Below are 18,824 nucleotides of genomic sequence, written 5' to 3' on the forward strand. Positions count from 1 at the left end.
CTTAAGACTTGCAACAAAAAAAGAGAGACGAAGCTTTGACAATAATAGACACCAACAAGGAGTAGTGTAACTTAACTTCATATGTTTGTAAAAGATTGGTGTACTCAGATGTATTGCCTTGTTCTTGATGTACTTAAGTATTTTTTTCCACCATGATTCTTTAATTTGTGCCTGTTTATTTAGCTTACACTATCGTTTACACTATACATAAGGTGATAAGAAACGATGGAACAATATTGTGCTAGGCTTAAAACATTTTAAAATGATAGAAAACCAACATCCTTCAACTTAAAGTTAACAGTAAGGTGTCATTAAGGGTAATTACAAAATTTCCGAAATGACATCTAGGCAATAGTCAAAAGGAAAGTCTGTATAACAAAGGCAATACCAGCGTAAAATGTGTTTTTTTAAGTAGTTTTTTCGTTGAAGTTTTTTTGAGGTGGTGAGTTAGAGCGCTATAAACCTGGTTTCACCAACCATAGGCATTTCCTTCAAATCAAGTCAGTAACATTGTGGTGTTTCCAACGTTTTTTTAAAGCTTGACATTGCTATTTGTTATACGAACTTTCCTTTCTAATTTTTTTCTGTTGAATATTGCCTTGAGTTTATCAGTTCGCTAATTTTGTTATTATTCTTCCTGTCATAACTTCATATCATGTTTTTTTTAATATTCCCTGCGTTCGAAGATGTGAAAATATAAATCTTCAATCTTTTGAATATTTGTTATATTGACTTTATTTTCACTCAGACTATTACAAAACAAATGTTTAAATGACATATTTGCACTTAGGTTTGTCCCCTTTGTTTATCCTGATGTATCCTAATGTCACATATTGTATTATATCATTTTCCACAAAATAAGCATTCTCATCATTAATAAACGAGGTTTTGGATTTTCCTTTTCTATGATGTTGTATTGTATATACGTTTAATTTATACCCCAACGGCGTTTGAAATATAAAATGTACATTTTGCTACATTTTATTTTCTTTGTTGATCAACAAGGATGCTTCATTAGATAAATAAGCTTAAGACGATGCTACCGCAAAAAAATGACAATACCCCATATCATGTGTAATAAAAGTCTTTATATAGTTCGAAATTTTTAAACCTAAAATAGTAAATTAATCGAAGATCGAAGGATAGCTGTTATTTTGATTTCTCGGAAAATGTAAAAAAAAAAAATCCGACTAGGTTTAATTTGAAGAAATTGTCAGTGATAACCAAGATTATTTTAACCAACCTTCTTCAAGATGGAGTCGTCTTATTGAATAAGCAGTTCATCATGTCAACCGTAAAATATTCAGGCAATGTATAGAAACAGAAGCAATCTAAAACAATGGTATGTAATGCAAAAGCATACCTAAGGAATGCGATGTAATACAAAAAATAACTAGTATGTTAATTGTTTGTTACATAATTGAAAGGTCTTTCCCTTGAAAACTTTCTCTTCGTAATATACACATTCAAACATCTACAACAGTTTGACCTTTTGCACTTGGTGACCTTGTCAAATGCAATTGTCGATGTTCCCATTATGACTTTTGTAATGTCAACTCGACGACCTTTCGATAGATATACAACATCCCTACTTTAAAATTTTGCAATTATTAACCCCAACTCGGTTCTTTTTCTGTATAAATAATTTGAAATTTGAGATGTACACATTATGACCTTTAATTTGATATGCGACAACATAACTATATAAACAACTTAAGTTTTGCACTCATTGACCTCACCAAAGTCATTTATTTTGAGGCAAAACATCGATATTTCGGATGTACGTTGTAAGACCTTTCATTTGATATGCAACAACCTTACCCTCTAAGAACTTTAAATTTTTGCACTTAATGACCCTACTATTTGAACATGTATTACTAATCATGGTTGAAACACTGATTTTTGAAATGAAATGTGCTCATTTAGATCTTCAAAATGATATATCACATGACCCCCTTCGACAAAGTTGAAAAATGATGCAATATCAAATCTATAAATAGGCATTGATGAAATATATCAAACCATTGGAAAATATGAAAATTTTAAGTTGTTGTCGTATCATTGGTTTTTTATATTGGTCTTTGGTATTTTTTGAAACATTTGTACTTGTGTAGATCTTTCATTATGTGGAATGACCATTTGTGTGTCTGCTGTGCATTTTAAAATATATACACCCGCTCTCAAAACTTAAAATTTCAATAGATCCAAAAGTAAACAAGATATGTCAAATCTGAAAACTGTATGATAATTTGTAGAACATATGCAACAAAATTACAAAACAATTTGGGCGATTTTGGAACATATTTTGAGCACAATGATTATTAAAATATGATGCAATAACAAACTCCTGAACCGGAAGTCGTAGCGACATGAAACTACCACCATAGATCTTAGGATTACCTGACCTTGAAAAAGCTTACAAGGTCAAGGTCATACGTTTATGTCAAGGTCACAAACCGAATTCTGCAAAACATTTGAATTTTGTTAACTTTTGAACAGACGGTCTGACAGTTGTAAATTTTGTCTCAAAATGTAGGTCTTATCGAGAGGGTCATTTCATACTCTGTATGTATGCACTTATCTCTTATTGTTTTCTCAGTATCAAGGCCTGTAGTTTGCAGTGAGGCTTTCTAGCACTCTATGAACTTTGACCTTGGATGCAAATGAAGGTCACATAGACCAAAGATCATTGATGAAAGTCCCATGTTTCTACAACTTCTGGTTCTTGAAATATAAATTTGAAAATCTTAAGTATGATATTTCAAGGGATATAACTCCTGTATGGTTTGATAATAAAACACAAGTTTGTTTATTCATTAGGTATTCATCTTATGTACATGAAACAGTTTTTATATTGATTCTATCTATTATGGCTTTCAAGATATGAGGAATTGAAATAAATTGTTTTAAGGGGACATAACTCTTAAAGATGATAATGAAATCCTTAGCAAGATCGAAATAGGAAGCCGATTCCATCACCGAGAGGTTCTATAATGGATCACGTTCTGTGTTATATCAATATCATAACATTTTTATTTATGTAATTCATGGTATCTGTGAACCATAAAAGTACGTTTACTAATACTCAAAGGTCTATTTTTGTAGTGAGAAGTACAATTGTTATGTACAAATATTATTCGGTTGAAAACTTTCAATGACATATCAAGATATTACCGGGTAGGTTTTAAGACATTCATTTACTACATGGTGTCAGTATGTACAACTCACGGATATCCTTATCAATCAGGTTTAGTTCATAACAAGAAGACGCTTAATTATAATTCATTTTGAATAACTTTATAAGTTATTTAAAATGAATTATAAGTAAGCGTCTTCTGTTCCGGTAATTATTTTTGACAAATAAATACCGGAACAGAAGTTCATTCTGAATTCATTTCATTGATATTTCTGTCATGTTTCTGTGTTTTTTTTCCATCGACTTAAAGTTTTATAATAGGACTAATTTCCAGTCATGAAATTTTCATCATGAATTCAAGCATGTCTTTATGTCAAATTTTGATCATTAATTAAGGAGGTAGAGCTTGGGTAAGGACACTACTCTTTCAAATCAATGGAATGTTTGTATTCAGCATATTACATAAATCTCATGTAAGCATCAAAGTAACTTGGACTGATTTCATTATGTTTCAAATGAAAGTTTGATAGGTTTTGGTGAAACTGAATATGATACAAACATATCACTGATTTCAAGAGTTATATCCCTTACCATAGGTCTACTACCTTAAATGCTTGATCTCTAATGAGAAACGTAGAAAAGTTTTGTCTTACTTTGTTTACACGGAGTGAGTACTTGGGTAATGATTTTTTAAAATCCATTCTAGGCTAAAAACCACTAATTCCACTTCCCATAGGCTTCTATGCTAATTTCACAATATCCAATGGCTTCTCTGGACTTTACCTTAACTTTAACCTGCAGATGACTATATATCAGCATGATTCTACATATGTCAGCTCACAATCCTCAGAATGGCATGTGGGGTTAGCAGACTTGCAGTGCAGTACTGGTCACCGGAAGTGAAGTGTCTATAAATAGCATGGGAAATCCCAGTGTTTTCACAAGATAAGGGTATATTTAGAAATCATTATGGAGATTAGGCTTCACATCACAAGAAGCAAAATGCACCTATAAAATGTACAGAAATGTTTTTCCTTTCAGAAACTGTTTAAATTTTTTAAATGAGATGAGAACTTTTTTCACAGCACTATGAGGAACAGGGGTAATTTCTGCGTAGGACTATTTTTGCGTACGTTCCGAATGCTCATTGGTTGAATTGGTGGTCTGTAACCTTCTAACATGAAGTCCTTCGAAGGTGTTTCGACCACAGCCGTAATAAACATTTTACTAACGTTATAGACGTCATAGATTTTTACCGACGTCATTCCATTTTAACATAGTTTTACCACGGTCTGGCCATTTATGTCGCATTATTTTACCCTGAGCGACATTTTAATACTTATACCTAATAACTTTATAAATCATAGACATCTCTATGCTTTTTTGAGCAGGCATATAAAGGCAACATTTTTCCAAAATATTAGTATTACGGGAAGGTAATACCTTAATCTCGTGGAAGTACCAACCGTATCTGTTAAAATATAAGCACGGGTGGATTTATCTTTCAATAAAGATGCCGTTTTTATTCGTATGCGCTAACTGTATCTACAAAACATTAAGTCATTTGATATCATTCATAAAAAAGTATATTTCAAAAATTGAATTACACGAAATTCAAAACTGGATAAAGTAGAATAGCTAGAGCTTTTAAATGTTTTGCAAGCAACACCAATATGAAAACGTGTTTCAAGTTTTCTGTCAATGAAAGCAACGTGCTGCACGCAATGCCAATGATAATAAGTAATCTTTAGTATTTGACATTTTACAATTTAAGAAGAAAAAAAAGAAACCATAATAGAAACCAAAAAGATTGCTTAGTCGAGGACAAATAAATTATTTCGTGAATTATCTTTGATTAATCATGTAATAACTCAAGCAAACTTTTTTCAGATAAATAATAGTATTGGGAAATTGACATAAACATTACTAGTATATGTGGGAAGAAAATCAGGAGCGAGAATTCGACCGGTGATAAAAAAAAAAACAAATGTTTTAATAACACCTCATTTAAGTTTCTAAGTTTAAATAAAAATGCACTATTCTAAAATGCACTACCCTTGCCGTAACTACGCAGACTTTTTGTATCGTGTTAGACTTCTTACAGTTAGTTTTATGGTCGCCATCATGAACTCGTGGATCGTTATGATGTTTCCATCTGCACCATGAAAACTACACCGGACTTGACATTTTATTAGCAACTCGGTGAGTGTTTCTAGAAAAGCAGAAGACCCTTACCCTTCCGGTGCATCTGGTCCATCAGGTCCATGCTTCCAGTTTTTAGTGGAATCTGAATTGCTCGTTTGCTTTCGTTACTTTGTATATATTATTTCAGTTACTTAATGGTCTTTGTTGTGTATGTCTGTTTTCTATGTTAGGTCTTTGTCCCTGGATTGCTTTCTTTTTATTTCCGCTAGAACCTTGGTTCCTTTGAGTACTCTTTAATCAACTGATTCTTAAATATTTTATCCATGAAAGAAGGTAAATTTTTAAATTTAGTATAATGCAAAGACAAATAATACTTTGTTTTAATGTTGCATAATGCCCTATTGAAAGGTTAAAAATGTAATCTAATAATAAACGAATGAAAGTTACACCTGTAAAGTTCTATTACAAGTTATGTAATACCTTATAATACCTGCAAGATAATGTTAAGAAGGCACAGAACATGCACGAATATATTACATCATATAGTTATTATAAATAAAGGCAAAATGGCACCCTTGATATTTCTCAAAACGTAAATAATAGATACAGCTGGCAGATTAAAGTGCACTGCCAGAATTTATCGCATACGTCTTTGTCATTGTTCGTAATCTTTATCACACCCTTTTCCGGAATTTTAAATTTTTTTCCCAAACATTTGTCCTAAATGAATAGCCACAACGGGCCAATAAGTGCACTTCCTGTATTTTTATCGCATGCCGCTTCGTCATTGCTCGGGAGCTTAATCAAACCATTTTCCGGTCATTTCTGGAAAATTTTACAAAATTGTTTAAAAACGTGGACACGATTTGAGCAGTCCTTGTTCATGTTTTCAAAGACATTTGACAGTTTTGAAGTATATGATAAACAGATTATAAATTAGTGTTTATCACGTCATATGATTTATCAGCCCTCGAGTATGATAGCACTCAGAAAATGTGAAATAATTTCAAATGAAGTCGTCGGTTTGTTCGGTACTAGTTTGTTTTGACTGTCATTATACCGACCCTAGTAACTTATATGAACAATATGAACAATATAAGTTCAAAATCGATTATTTACACATTCATTTACCTTTATCACCAATTGCTTTTGATAACAATTTTATACTTTACAAAATTTACAAATACACCGGTTGGTAGAGATACTGGTCCATGTATATCATAAACAACTCACCTTGACCTAGTTTATTATATCTAAAGGACAGCTCTAATTACCACGATCTAAGTTATGCTAATATTAGATTCATGGTGCTTCATTTGGTGTTTTTACTATTATATTTTATTCAAGTGTGTATTTCTCATTTATCAATATATAATCGATACTTTATTTCTGTTTTCTTTTCACTTGTCGTTATAAAGACAAAGACACGAATTGAGTACCTAGTAGTTTTGCAATCAAAATAGTGCTTAAGTGAATAATTATCTGTTCACAACGATATACGGTTATTTTATGTCCGTGCGTGTGGGATGTCTGAAAACAAATTTGAAAGACACGACTGCTCTGTAATAAGAGTTTAATCATCCTTGTAACATATTATATTGTCTATTATTAGACGACTAAAGTTAAGGAATTTATCATGCATTTTATGGAAATTTTTATTCTTTTTAATATCCTTTGTTTTATTAGGTACTACTTCCAGGAATGTATGCTTAAACGAGCTTCCTTCTTGGTTTTACTCACATCATCTTTCCCTTCCTTAAAGTCATCGCCATTTCTGTTGTGTCATAATCGGATTTTTTTAAATTAAAAAATAATAATAATATATAATTTTTTTTTAAAGCAGTAGTGTAGCTCGAACTACTTTTTTTATTTTGTGTTTATCAATCAATCAGTCAATAAATCCGTTCCCGTTAAATTCCGGAAAAAATGGCGCAGAAGATAATTTTTAAATTAAAACAAACAAGATACATATTTTCCTGGCACCTGTCCTATACAAGCTGAACTAAATATGATACCTTAGTATTAAAGAATCATGTATAATCTGACAAATATTGATAGCCCACATCGTTTCTTGACATCACCAATCCTACATGACCAAAATATTGTCGGATGATACACGTTAAACTGCGCATTTCTTCAAAAATTCTTGAGTATTGGTTTCAGTCTATAATTTATCAAAAGAAAAACAGAGGACACTTGCCCTACCGGTGCACTTGGTCCATGCTCCAACTGTTTAGTGGAGTCCGAGTCATTTACTTTCGTTTCTTTATACGTGTTATTTTGGTTATTTCATGTTTTGTTTTGTGTGTCTGTTTTTCTTGTCTAGTCTTTATCCATGATTGCATTCTTTTGATTTCTGCCATAATCTTTCTTCCTTTGATTACTCTTTTATTAAGTGTGATGATCACAGATACGATTGATGAAATTATTACTGAGAACTTATTGTTTATATATTCGGTTAAAATATTAAAGTAGCCGTGAAACATAACAATCATGCAAAATATGAACTTAGTGAGTAATCTGAAAAAAAGTCTAAGACTTTTATATGTTTCATAAATGGAATTCACAGAAAGAGTTTCCTTCGATCCACTCCCGCCAACTTAAGAAAGACTATATGAAACGTTTGGTGAATTTCAATATTCAGAAGCATTCTAGATAATATATAAAAGATTTAAACTGTAATTAAAAATACCCCCCAACCGGAATGAGCAAAGTCGGGCTACATTAAAACCCAAAAAATCGAACAGCTTATTTTTAATAAACTGTAAAAAATTCATCAGAAAAGTGAAGAAATTAAAAAAGTTATAATCAAGATAATGCCTTTTTGGATTCATAATATAAATTTAATTCTAACTAAAATATCATACAAGAAAAAAATCAAAACGTACTGGAATTGGCTGAAAAACAAACATACATATTTTTACACTTATTTGAATTTGCAAGAGTACAAATGCTTCACTAAATATTATTCGATTCCTTTATTGGTTAACAGAAAGAATAAAAAAGAGTTTTAAATATTAGCTCAAGAGGAACTACTATTCGAGCGGAAATAAAAAGGATAAATTCCAAGGATAAAGACAGAGAAAACACATATACATACAACAAAGATCGTGAAATACCCAAAATAACACGTAAAAAGAAACAGAAGCAACCGAGGAATCCGAACTTTTAAAACTGGGAGCATGGACCAGGTGCACCGGTAAGGTAAGCGTTTTCTGCTTTTCTAAAAGCACAAGGCCGAATTCCTCATGAAATGTCAAGTCCGGAGTTTTCATAAGAAAACTATGACATATTGAACAAATCGACTCCATAACGAGCTTATAAAGACGACTTTAAAACTTATGTAGTGATGACTCTAATCTTGAATCAACGTAAACATGTTCCAGAGGCCTAATTGAAAGAAGTCCAACACGGTACAAAAGATATGAGGCTGACTTTATTGTATCTGTAGTGCCTTCTGGGGTAGATGCAATGTATACAATCTCTGAAAACCGAGATCAAAGGATCTGGTTAAACGATGTTCCTTCTTTTGGAAAAATCAGCTATAAAATCAACCTCAAAGGAGTAAAGGAATAGGTCAGCAAGTAGCGGAGCACAGATTGTTCCGATTGGAATACTGACATCCACAACAATTGACAAATATGTTGTCGGTCAAAACGTCAATAATTTTGACAACTTCTTCGGTATATTTAGAAGATGATATGGAGTCGTTTTTTTTTTAAGTATGGAGACTCTACCAAGTACTGCGTATTTATATCTAGGTCAGTGGTCTTTTTGTTTTGGAGTAACAACAATTATGCAATCCTTACGTAAAAGATTTGTTGCCTTTTAACCTTCACATTGCCTTTAAAAGTATTAGGCTAAAAAATCAACATTTTTAGCACTGTCCTTGAAAAACGAGTACTTTAAAGTGTAGTTATAAATATTGTTGTTTATTTCATCTCATAATTTCCAGGAAAAGGTGAAATTACTTAACCACTGAGTTCTTGTATACATATTTTTCTCTTCCGGGATCATATTTTTCCAAAAGGAAGTCCGGACATTTAATATCTGGGTAACGGTTTTCGTAAAAAGGATTTTTTTCCTGTATAATTTGACAAGTTCCATGCTTTGTTCGTTTATTTTATTATTGATTGGATAATATCGATAACTAAGACCATCGGAGATGTCTCCATAATAAAGTATATTTTTTATGAAACTAGTTTTACTTCTCTGATTTGCTTGAATGTACATGTATACTTATTTCTAATCGTAAAAGTCCCATTTCCTATCTTAAATTGATTTTTCATGGATTTATACAAGGATGTGAAAATATTTTAGATAAGGTGAAATAAACTTTTGATTATATGATACACCACGAACACAGCCGGGTACAGATTAAACGTTACTTCCTGGTGTATTCTCTGATGTACATTAAAAACGTGTTTTCGTACAAGTACGACTTAGACTTGCTACAGCAGAAAAAAAGAACGAATTTGGTGATACGTAACAAATGCATCACCTCTATCAAAAATACAAAATAGTAAATACTTTCAAGTTTTTAATTTTTTTTTTGTTGTTGTAATATATGTTTTCTTTTAGATTTATATCATTACTGTCAAGTACTCATATTTACAATAAATGTATGTAGCAGATAGATAGCAACAGTGTTTTGTAAACTATCAATACAAAGATAGACTTGTAGCAATCCTTCAGAAAGAATATATATATTTTATTATTACAAGTAACTAATATTAATGACCCAAGAAATACATAATGAAGAACGTGTTTCACACAATACGGAGGGTCGTGTTATATTTCTTTTATCAGTGTTCTGTTGCTCCTTTCGTTTAATTTTCCACAGTGTTATCAGTGTTGTATGGTTAGTCCTAATTTCACTTTTAGGTATGCAATAGGAATTAAAATAATATCATAGATATTGTAACATATTTTTTTAACTTGAACTGTAGTTGTAAATATTTCGCGTGGAGCATATCATAGCGGTTGGTGGTTTTCAAGCATTATCACGAATAATGTCGAGTCACCATAGGATCAATGTTTAGTATGCGTATTCGCGAATATTTTATATTTTGCGAGTTTTCACGTGAAAAGAAATAGACGAAAAAATAAATGCAACTATTGTATCATTTTCGTCCAAAATATCAAGTTACAATATTGGTAAGTTATAAAACGTTTGTTTTTTGTAATTTTTTTTTATTTATTTTGAAAATGCTCGTCAAGCTGCTAGTATAAGATTAACCGATTGAAAAGCGATGGATGAGCAATCGAAGGGGACCAAGATTCGATATTTGCTCAAATATTGTATAAATGTGGATATCAAAATATCACCATTTATACAATATTTGAACAAATGCGAGTGAAAAAAAAAACACCAAAATTTGCATCATTCCTAAAATTCAATACAGATACAATACAAATAATCTGAATTGAGTATTGGGAAATGTATATTCTTTAATGATAACAAAGTACGTATTGAAGGGTTAATATTTCCTACTTCTGAAGATATCGTATTACTTACACAATCTATAATTTCATACATAATTTGAACTTATTATTGAACTCAACAAGACATCCCCTTGATTTAAAGAAGTATTTATGATAAAGAAACCCAATGCAAATATGAAAGCAACGATTCAAGCTAGTCATTAACCGACCCCCGACTCCTACGAAACCATGTCACCAACTTGGCAAAACCAGATCTTTTATTGAAGTGACTCAACAACAGGAATCTCTTATTGAATAAGTTAAAAATATACAGATATGTTCCATAAATATAACAATTCCTTCTATTATTATATTCAGCAAGAAAGACATTAAATTAACAATATTTGATCCACTATGATTTGAAACAATGCTTTACAAATTGGATGGAAAAGGATTGCATGAAGTATAATCTAAAATTACAAAAAAAAGTATTTTGAAAAAGGTCCAGGTAATGCTCGGGATGTAATGACATTGCATATTTGAAGTTAGTCAAGGTACCAAACGCCATCTTAATATCTGTATTTCGTTTGTTTTAAAGTCTTTAATAGTTAGATTTTTATGGATGCTTTGCTTTTGTGTCAAAATGCATTCTTTTCTAACAAGATCAACTTGCGCACTCTACCATAGTGTATTTGGTCGAAATTTATAATGAATTATTTTAACAATTTAACATGTGTAAGAATAAAAATAAGTTGATAATATAATATTATAACAAATAAACATTAAAATAATATCCTACAAACAATGTAATTTGTTTTTCTTTTGTACACAAATATGATTGGAAGTTTAGCTGCACGGTCGCAGAATTTTGCGGTCGTCCAAATGAAAGTTGGTATCTCGATCCAATATTTACTGTATACAATGCTGAACAAGAATATAAGTACATACCAAGCCATAACAACATCATTATAATTAAATGTCGGAGGATCGCCAGCCAGTAAAGTTTTCGGGGATAATTATGTAACAGAAAGATGGGAAATATGCATGGCAAAATTGAAATTCTTTAACACGCAATGAACAAAAGAGATCTAATAAGGACACACGGAAAACGAACAGTACAAACCATGGATAAACACAGATGTTTTGAAATTGGATGAGTTCCTACTTCTTGCAATATATATATATATATATACGTTTCAGAATGTGACGACTCTATTCGCTACACTGCTCCATCGGATCAAATTGATACCGGGAAGATATGAAAACGTATAGAAAGGTCTCAAAAATTCCCAACGATGTCAGAATTGGCAAATTTTTGGTTGTTCCCTCCGCAGGACTCGAACTCGTACCGCTGTGACATCTATGGCAACACCGCCTGCACTAAGTCCAGCGCCCTAGACCATTCGGCCAGGTAAGCTATATAAAAATATAGCTTTTGCTGGCCGGGTCATTCCTCCTCGTTGGATTAATACCATATATATATAATTATACGTGTATGTAAAAGTTCCTAGTATTTACTTATTTTAAATTTCTGTGAAATGCGGAATTTACATATATTATAAATAATGCATGTTGCTTCAACAAAGTATTGTTGTTTTTGTTTTCCTTCTTTACATATAATTGGCATTGTTCTTATTTTATTCTAGGTTAGAAATTTTGTTTTCTTAGCAAGAAACTGAAGACCAACATTCATCCCATTTAAAGGGTTTTCAGCTTGATCTATAAAACGTTTCTGTTGTTAATAGTTTTCTAAGGCATATCAGATATCTTGATACTCAAATGCAAATTTTAGATATCATGTTATCTTTATTTTAAACTATACGTATTTCCCCTTTTTAACAATGAAATTTCCTTTACCTGCGTTGACAAAAACTTGATAATTAAACATGGAAAGATAAAAAAAACAAGTGTAAAGAAATAGCCTTGAAAAGAATCACTGGGCTAACTTTCACCACAGATTCCATATTTTTATGTGCCTTATATCAAGTCGTCCCAACTTTTTTAATATCACCAATAAAATATTCACGATAAGGGCTGTTAATCGGCAGGTGTTTCTAGAATAGAAGAGAACGCTTACCCTACCCGTGCACCTGGTCCATGCTCCCAGTTTTTAGTGGAGTCTAAGTTGCTTATGTATAATTTTTGTTATTTTATGTTCTTTGATGTGTGTGTCTGTTTTCCATATCTGGTTTTTTTCCTTGGATTACATTATTTTGATTTCCACTATAGAAACTTGGTTTCCTTTATTACTCTTCCATTGTAGGAACTGTGGGATTTATTTCACTTTGAAATAGAAGATTAACCACGGCTGTGGTCTAAAGACCTTTTAAGTACGTCATATTCGAATTATATTATAATATTATTTATATTATACTATTAGAAATATAACTATTTTATATATAGATGATGCAAAATGTGCATGAATATTTGTATAAATGAAAATGATAAATTTCTCAGTCGATGAAAGTCAATGATTTCATATTGTTTTCTGCATCATGTTTGTCTCATTGATATTTTTAATGTTATAAATATGGTGTCTTAATTTAGAAACATTTGACAATATGAAAAGACCATTTGAAATGCATGCAATGTCAACGATAGTTGGAAATAGTTATATGGTAAAATATATTGATGTAGGAAACTAATTCAGATGACGCAAACTATGAATAGAACAGTTACAAACTCAACACCTACGAAATCATGCCATCAGGGTAGCAATACCTGATATTGTACTTTTAACTTCTTTTGATTGGCATCTCATGTTATAATGGGTTTTTCCAATATCTCAATATCTTCTATAAATACACTTCTGAGTGAGCTATACAATATTTGATTTACCACAAATTAAAATAGTGTTTCAAATACATTTTTTTTTCAAAACTACTAGGTTTATCTAACGAAGGGTTCATATACTGATCTATTGACTAATAGCATTGCAAAATGTTATTTAAGTCTATGATGGACACCTCCAAAATTTCAAAATAAGTCCAAATACATGTAGGTATAACTTTCGAAATGCACATCTGATACCTTGTTTCAATAACTCAATGATTGTGATAAAATTCAAAGAACTCTTCTCCGATGCTCGTATTTTAAACATGGATGAACGCTTGCCATACAATAAATCGTTCATTTAACTTTATATGTAGCAGATCAAAACACGCTTGTCCTTGAATAAACATACTAGGTTGTGTATACTATTTAACCTACGATCAAGAGACATGTGACTGCATGAACAAATTAAGTGTATCATATTTCATACAAAATACTTAATAACGCGTATATGTAAAACGTGTCGTATGATTTTCTTGGAAATTGGAAAATCACCTGAAACATGGAAGAACGATAACTAGATCAAACACTTCCAAGCTTCAGGATAGAAATCTGTGTGTGTGCTTCGTGTTACTTTATTACGAGTTATTTTGCTTGATATTCACCATTCAATTTGTGTCATTACCTTACCAGAAATCTAAGGAGATGTAATTTATTTTAAACAAAATGAAAATATGCTTTTGACTAGAATAAATAAAGACCCTCCCGAACAGCATTTTGGTAGATAAATTTGATAACACCTTTAGATATTTGGACGATATTTTTGGCTCTTAAAAACGAATACTTCAAGAACTTTCTTTGAATAAAGTAAATATTGATAATAAACAATGTCAGTTTCTTGATCTATGCATTCATATCAATAACGGTAAACTTAATACTAAATTTACGATAAAACGAATGATTTTTCATTCCCTATTGATAACTATCCGTTTTTAGATGGTGTTGTCCCTTTGCCACCATCATATGGTGTTTACATATCACAATTGGTTCGATTTGCTCGTATTTGTAACAAGGTTTCGGAATTAATAGAAGAAATCTTTATATAACAGAGAAATTACTATATCAAGATTTTCGATATCACAAGCTCGTAAAAACGTTCACCATTTTTTCAACTGATACAAGGAGCTCACTCTTAAATACAGATGTACTTATAAGAAATTTATACGTGCAGGTATCTCCCAACCTATAATTTATGGTTATATACTTTATATACTTCATAAAACACGGAAATTTTAATACACACCTAATAATTTAACAAAACCGTTGAATAAGCTAATTCGTAGGGGATGTAGTTACATTGTTGTCAAATCGTTAACGATAGCATTATCATTCAGTAATTAATATTGATTCGATCATAGAGTCTTTACAGGGAAACAAACTCACTATATTTAAAAGCAATTTTTGGCATGCTGCGAGTTGTGCTATAAATTGTATGACTTATGACATACCGTGGTTCTCAACCCCGCATGGGATGAATTGCGATTGATATAACAAACGATTTGTAGATTTAAACTAGTCCGGGGCTGGTATGTCAGTTAACTGCTAGTAGTTCTTTGTGCATTGTGTAACGTATCATCAGTTTCTTTATTTCTGTTTTAACAAGGGACTTAGACTTTTTAGCTGTTTTTTTTAGGTTTGTATAATTGTGTAACATTTTTCTACGGTGGCTAGATTTAAAATGGGGTTGTGATCACACCAAAGTACTTTAACTACGCCGCGTTTTTTGCGCTTGTCCCAAGTCAGGAATGTCTGGCCTTTGTATATATTGTTTCGTTTTCACTTTAAAATTACTTTTATTTTGCTAGAGTATATAGGAGCAAGTATTGCGCTGTTTTTGGGCCCAGCTGCAGCCTGCCTTATGATGTGAGGGTCCCCCCTAATTTATGGAAGACCCAAATGGATGGCTTTGAGCTGACTTTTTTAATCCCGGTGGGGTTGTTGTCTCTTTGACATATTCACCATATCCATTCTAGTTTTATTCAATAAAATAAAAAATGCAAAGGAATACACGTTTTTATGTTAAATCAATTAACTCAAAACTAACTAATACTAGATTCAATTTAGAAGTGAATGCGATGAATATTAATTATGCTTAAAATTCAAGAATGTATAAGTATAACTCATAAAATATTGAACATAGGTAAGCTCCATTGAGTATATTGTAAAAAAACCGACTTAATGGTGTTGGTCAAATATTGCATTTTAAATGAAGAAGTATCATGTCTTCAGCAAAATGGATCATAGTATCATTGCTTTCGGATGAAACTCGAACATGCAGCTTGTTACTACTTACAATGGCTACCAACGAAATCCATTATTTAAGGTTGCAATAAACAAAAATAACTTCTAACCGATTCTTGTGCGATATAGGCTACTTGTATATTATAATTATATAAGAAAAGGAAAGAGTAATCAAGGGAACCAAGGTTATAGCGGTAATCAAAAGAATGTAATCCAGGGACAAAGACCAGACATGGAAAACAGACATACACAACAAAGAACATAAAGTAACTAAAAGCGTACATACAAAGTAACAAAAGTAAATGAGCAACTAGGAAGTAATTCATACTTAAATGTTTTTGTGGTTGAATTAATGTCTTAAATGTTAAATGTAATTTCTTGTTTTATTGTCGGTCTCTGTAAGAATCAGACAGTGGATTAAACAAGATAAAAAACCATTTTGAAAGTTGAACCATCAGAATCAAGGTTCCAATATCATTTTAGTAAATTGAGTTATAATTTCATTGAAATCCATTGATAATGAACATTTCATGGGCAGATACATTGTAACTCTGTCAAAAACCTCGTTTTTCTAACATTCTATTGAAAATATGTTGAGCAAATCCAGTGATGCGGAGATCCAATAATGGTCTTTTCAGATACAGAAAGCATCCTTGGGTGAAATAATATAGTCAGATCGGTGTTTTTTCCTGATTTTTCCCATTTTGTCCTATTCTTACAAAAAACTTTCACTTAAGTTGTCACGTTGCATGCATTGTGGTAATTCACATATAAATAGCAGTACTAAATAGCAAGTCATTGTTTAACTGGGTCTTTCCAAAATGATCAATTAATAAAAATATAATGTAAGGTTGTTAGCTGATCGATAAGCTATATGGTATAATGTGTACACAAGTTAAAAATGTATGGTCGTAGTATAATACTATAGATTTTTCGTTGTATCTGTAACATGAACAAGCAAAGAGCAAAGGCAAATAAATTAAACACACACGCGCACACAAACACACGATATAAAGTATACTAAGGGAAAAAAACAATACTACACAATATTACAATTTTCAGTGTAACTTCCATCATATAACTTTTTTTCTCCCTTTCTAAGCCGGTGATTAAAAATGCACGTGACTTTTTAACCACCGGGCTGTGATTACATTTCTGCGAGTTTTCCAACCATTTTACATTTCCGAGTTTTCTACAGATTTCATGGGAGAAACATTCTCCTCCAATGCTCTCGGAGATTACAAAATTTCTCCACTCGAGATAATTAAATTTTAGATCAGCTCGTGAACGAAGGAGAATCTACATGTTTTATGGTATCAATGCCGTTGATCTATAGCTTTATAAATAATAACCCCTTATATGTAAAACCTGATAGAACTGTATACCTGCACTATTTAATTGTATTTATCTACCATTGATTCAGTGTCTCCTTTTATATTCAGCAAAATCTCTTTAAGTACAAAAATGCATTATTTATGTCTCACATTAATATACATGCAGTAATAGTGTTATGGATTCGTGGATAAGAATATCATGTCACTTATAATGAAAATTTTCATAAATTGAAAGCATTGGAAATTCCCGCCTGATTTGCGTTCTGACATGCATACATGAAAGTATCAAGTTCTAGATATTGAGGACGTATATATATATACACATGATGGGATCCACTACTGAACTTCTTTAAAATCATTTACGTATTAAAATCCACGGTCTTTTTTTTTAATCGGAGTTTTTTTTAAGGTTCATATTGTACCTTCTATAAAGCCCACGTTAAACCTGAAAGAAATTAAATAAGAATTGAACATATTTGTGTACACGAGTATCATTAATGTATAAAGCCCTACATGTGTTTGCCTGTTACCAGGTGTAAACTATATTTTTATCATATAATTCACCACAAATAAATCAGGTATGTCTTTTTTTATTATTAAGAGATGATGAAAATGGAAGACAATATGGAAAAAGACTGTTGTATACGTTTCCGCTATTTATTTTAGTTTTTCTTTTCCGCTATTTATTAGGCTTTTGGAATAATGTAAATTCGTGCATCTTTCATAAATTACAATAAGTAGAGATTCAACAACGGTTGTTAGTTTGGTTTTTGTCGATGTGTATATTTAGACAAGTTTCAAATGGTGCACACATCGATCATGATTTGATAGCAGGAGCGGATTTATAGGCGGTGAACCTGGTGTACGCCTTACCCCCAACAATTTTTTTCACAAAATCTAAATTTTCACACATTCTACCCTTAAAAGTTCTTCTTTTGCCTCGCTTCACTCGGCTTTGTATTTAATTTACACGCCCCAAAAGCCTGAAATCCTGGGTATGCATATAATTTTACTAACTTCATTTGTAAGTAAAGTCACCTTCTCCATTGCATTTCGATGCATAATGAAAAACATCCTTTTCTGTGAGCTTGCCCTTAAAGAAAACTTTTGCTTTCGGTTTGCTGTAGTTTCATCCAAAGAGATGTAAACTTGAAATATAAATCAGCACCGTAGCTCCATTTTTCAAAATTTTTGTTCAAAACAAAAGTATTTCTAAATTTATAATCAATGTCTCAATTATTCAGACCAAGACCGAGCCTCGCTCTATACGCATAATTTCTAGAAATGTAAAATTATCGATAGCGAAACCTGTAATGTTGGAAAATCCAGATCGAACGGCTCGAACTTCTTATTGCCTCATAAAAGGTCAAAAAGTTGTTAGTTATACATCATGCTATTATACTTGTACCTGTACTGGACGTCATAAACATTTTTGGGGTGCATATTGATGGGGCAAGGATACATGTTCAAGCTTGTTTTATCAAAGTTGGTATTGCCTCAGAGCGCTCGTAAACTGTTTTTAAAGCTTTTGCAAGGATATAGAAATACATACAACTTATACTAATCAAATTAACATAATTATAATTGGCAGTTTCGAGACTTACTCATAGTAAAGAATCATTCACAAAACTTACATGGTTGTTAATGGCTTTATGAAGTTTACAGATCGTTTGGTTTTTTTTTTTTAAATAACAGATACAGGACTACATTTG

The 18,824-nt window shown here is 31.6% G+C and overlaps 1 protein-coding gene across 1 annotated transcript in view; it reads left to right on the forward strand.

Annotated features, from left to right (window-relative positions):
• Nucleotides 1-18,824, forward strand: part of LOC148625174 (phosphatidylinositol N-acetylglucosaminyltransferase subunit H-like) — a 46,494-nt gene that overhangs the window by 7,787 nt on the left and 19,883 nt on the right. The gene's annotated exons all lie outside the window — the stretch shown is intronic.

The sequence above is a fragment of the Perna viridis genome, chromosome 2, assembly GCF_037379345.1.
Source record: "Perna viridis isolate PV_CMFRI_1.1 ecotype Kerala chromosome 2, ASM3737934v1, whole genome shotgun sequence".
Classification (NCBI taxonomy): Eukaryota; Metazoa; Mollusca; class Bivalvia; order Mytilida; family Mytilidae; genus Perna; species Perna viridis.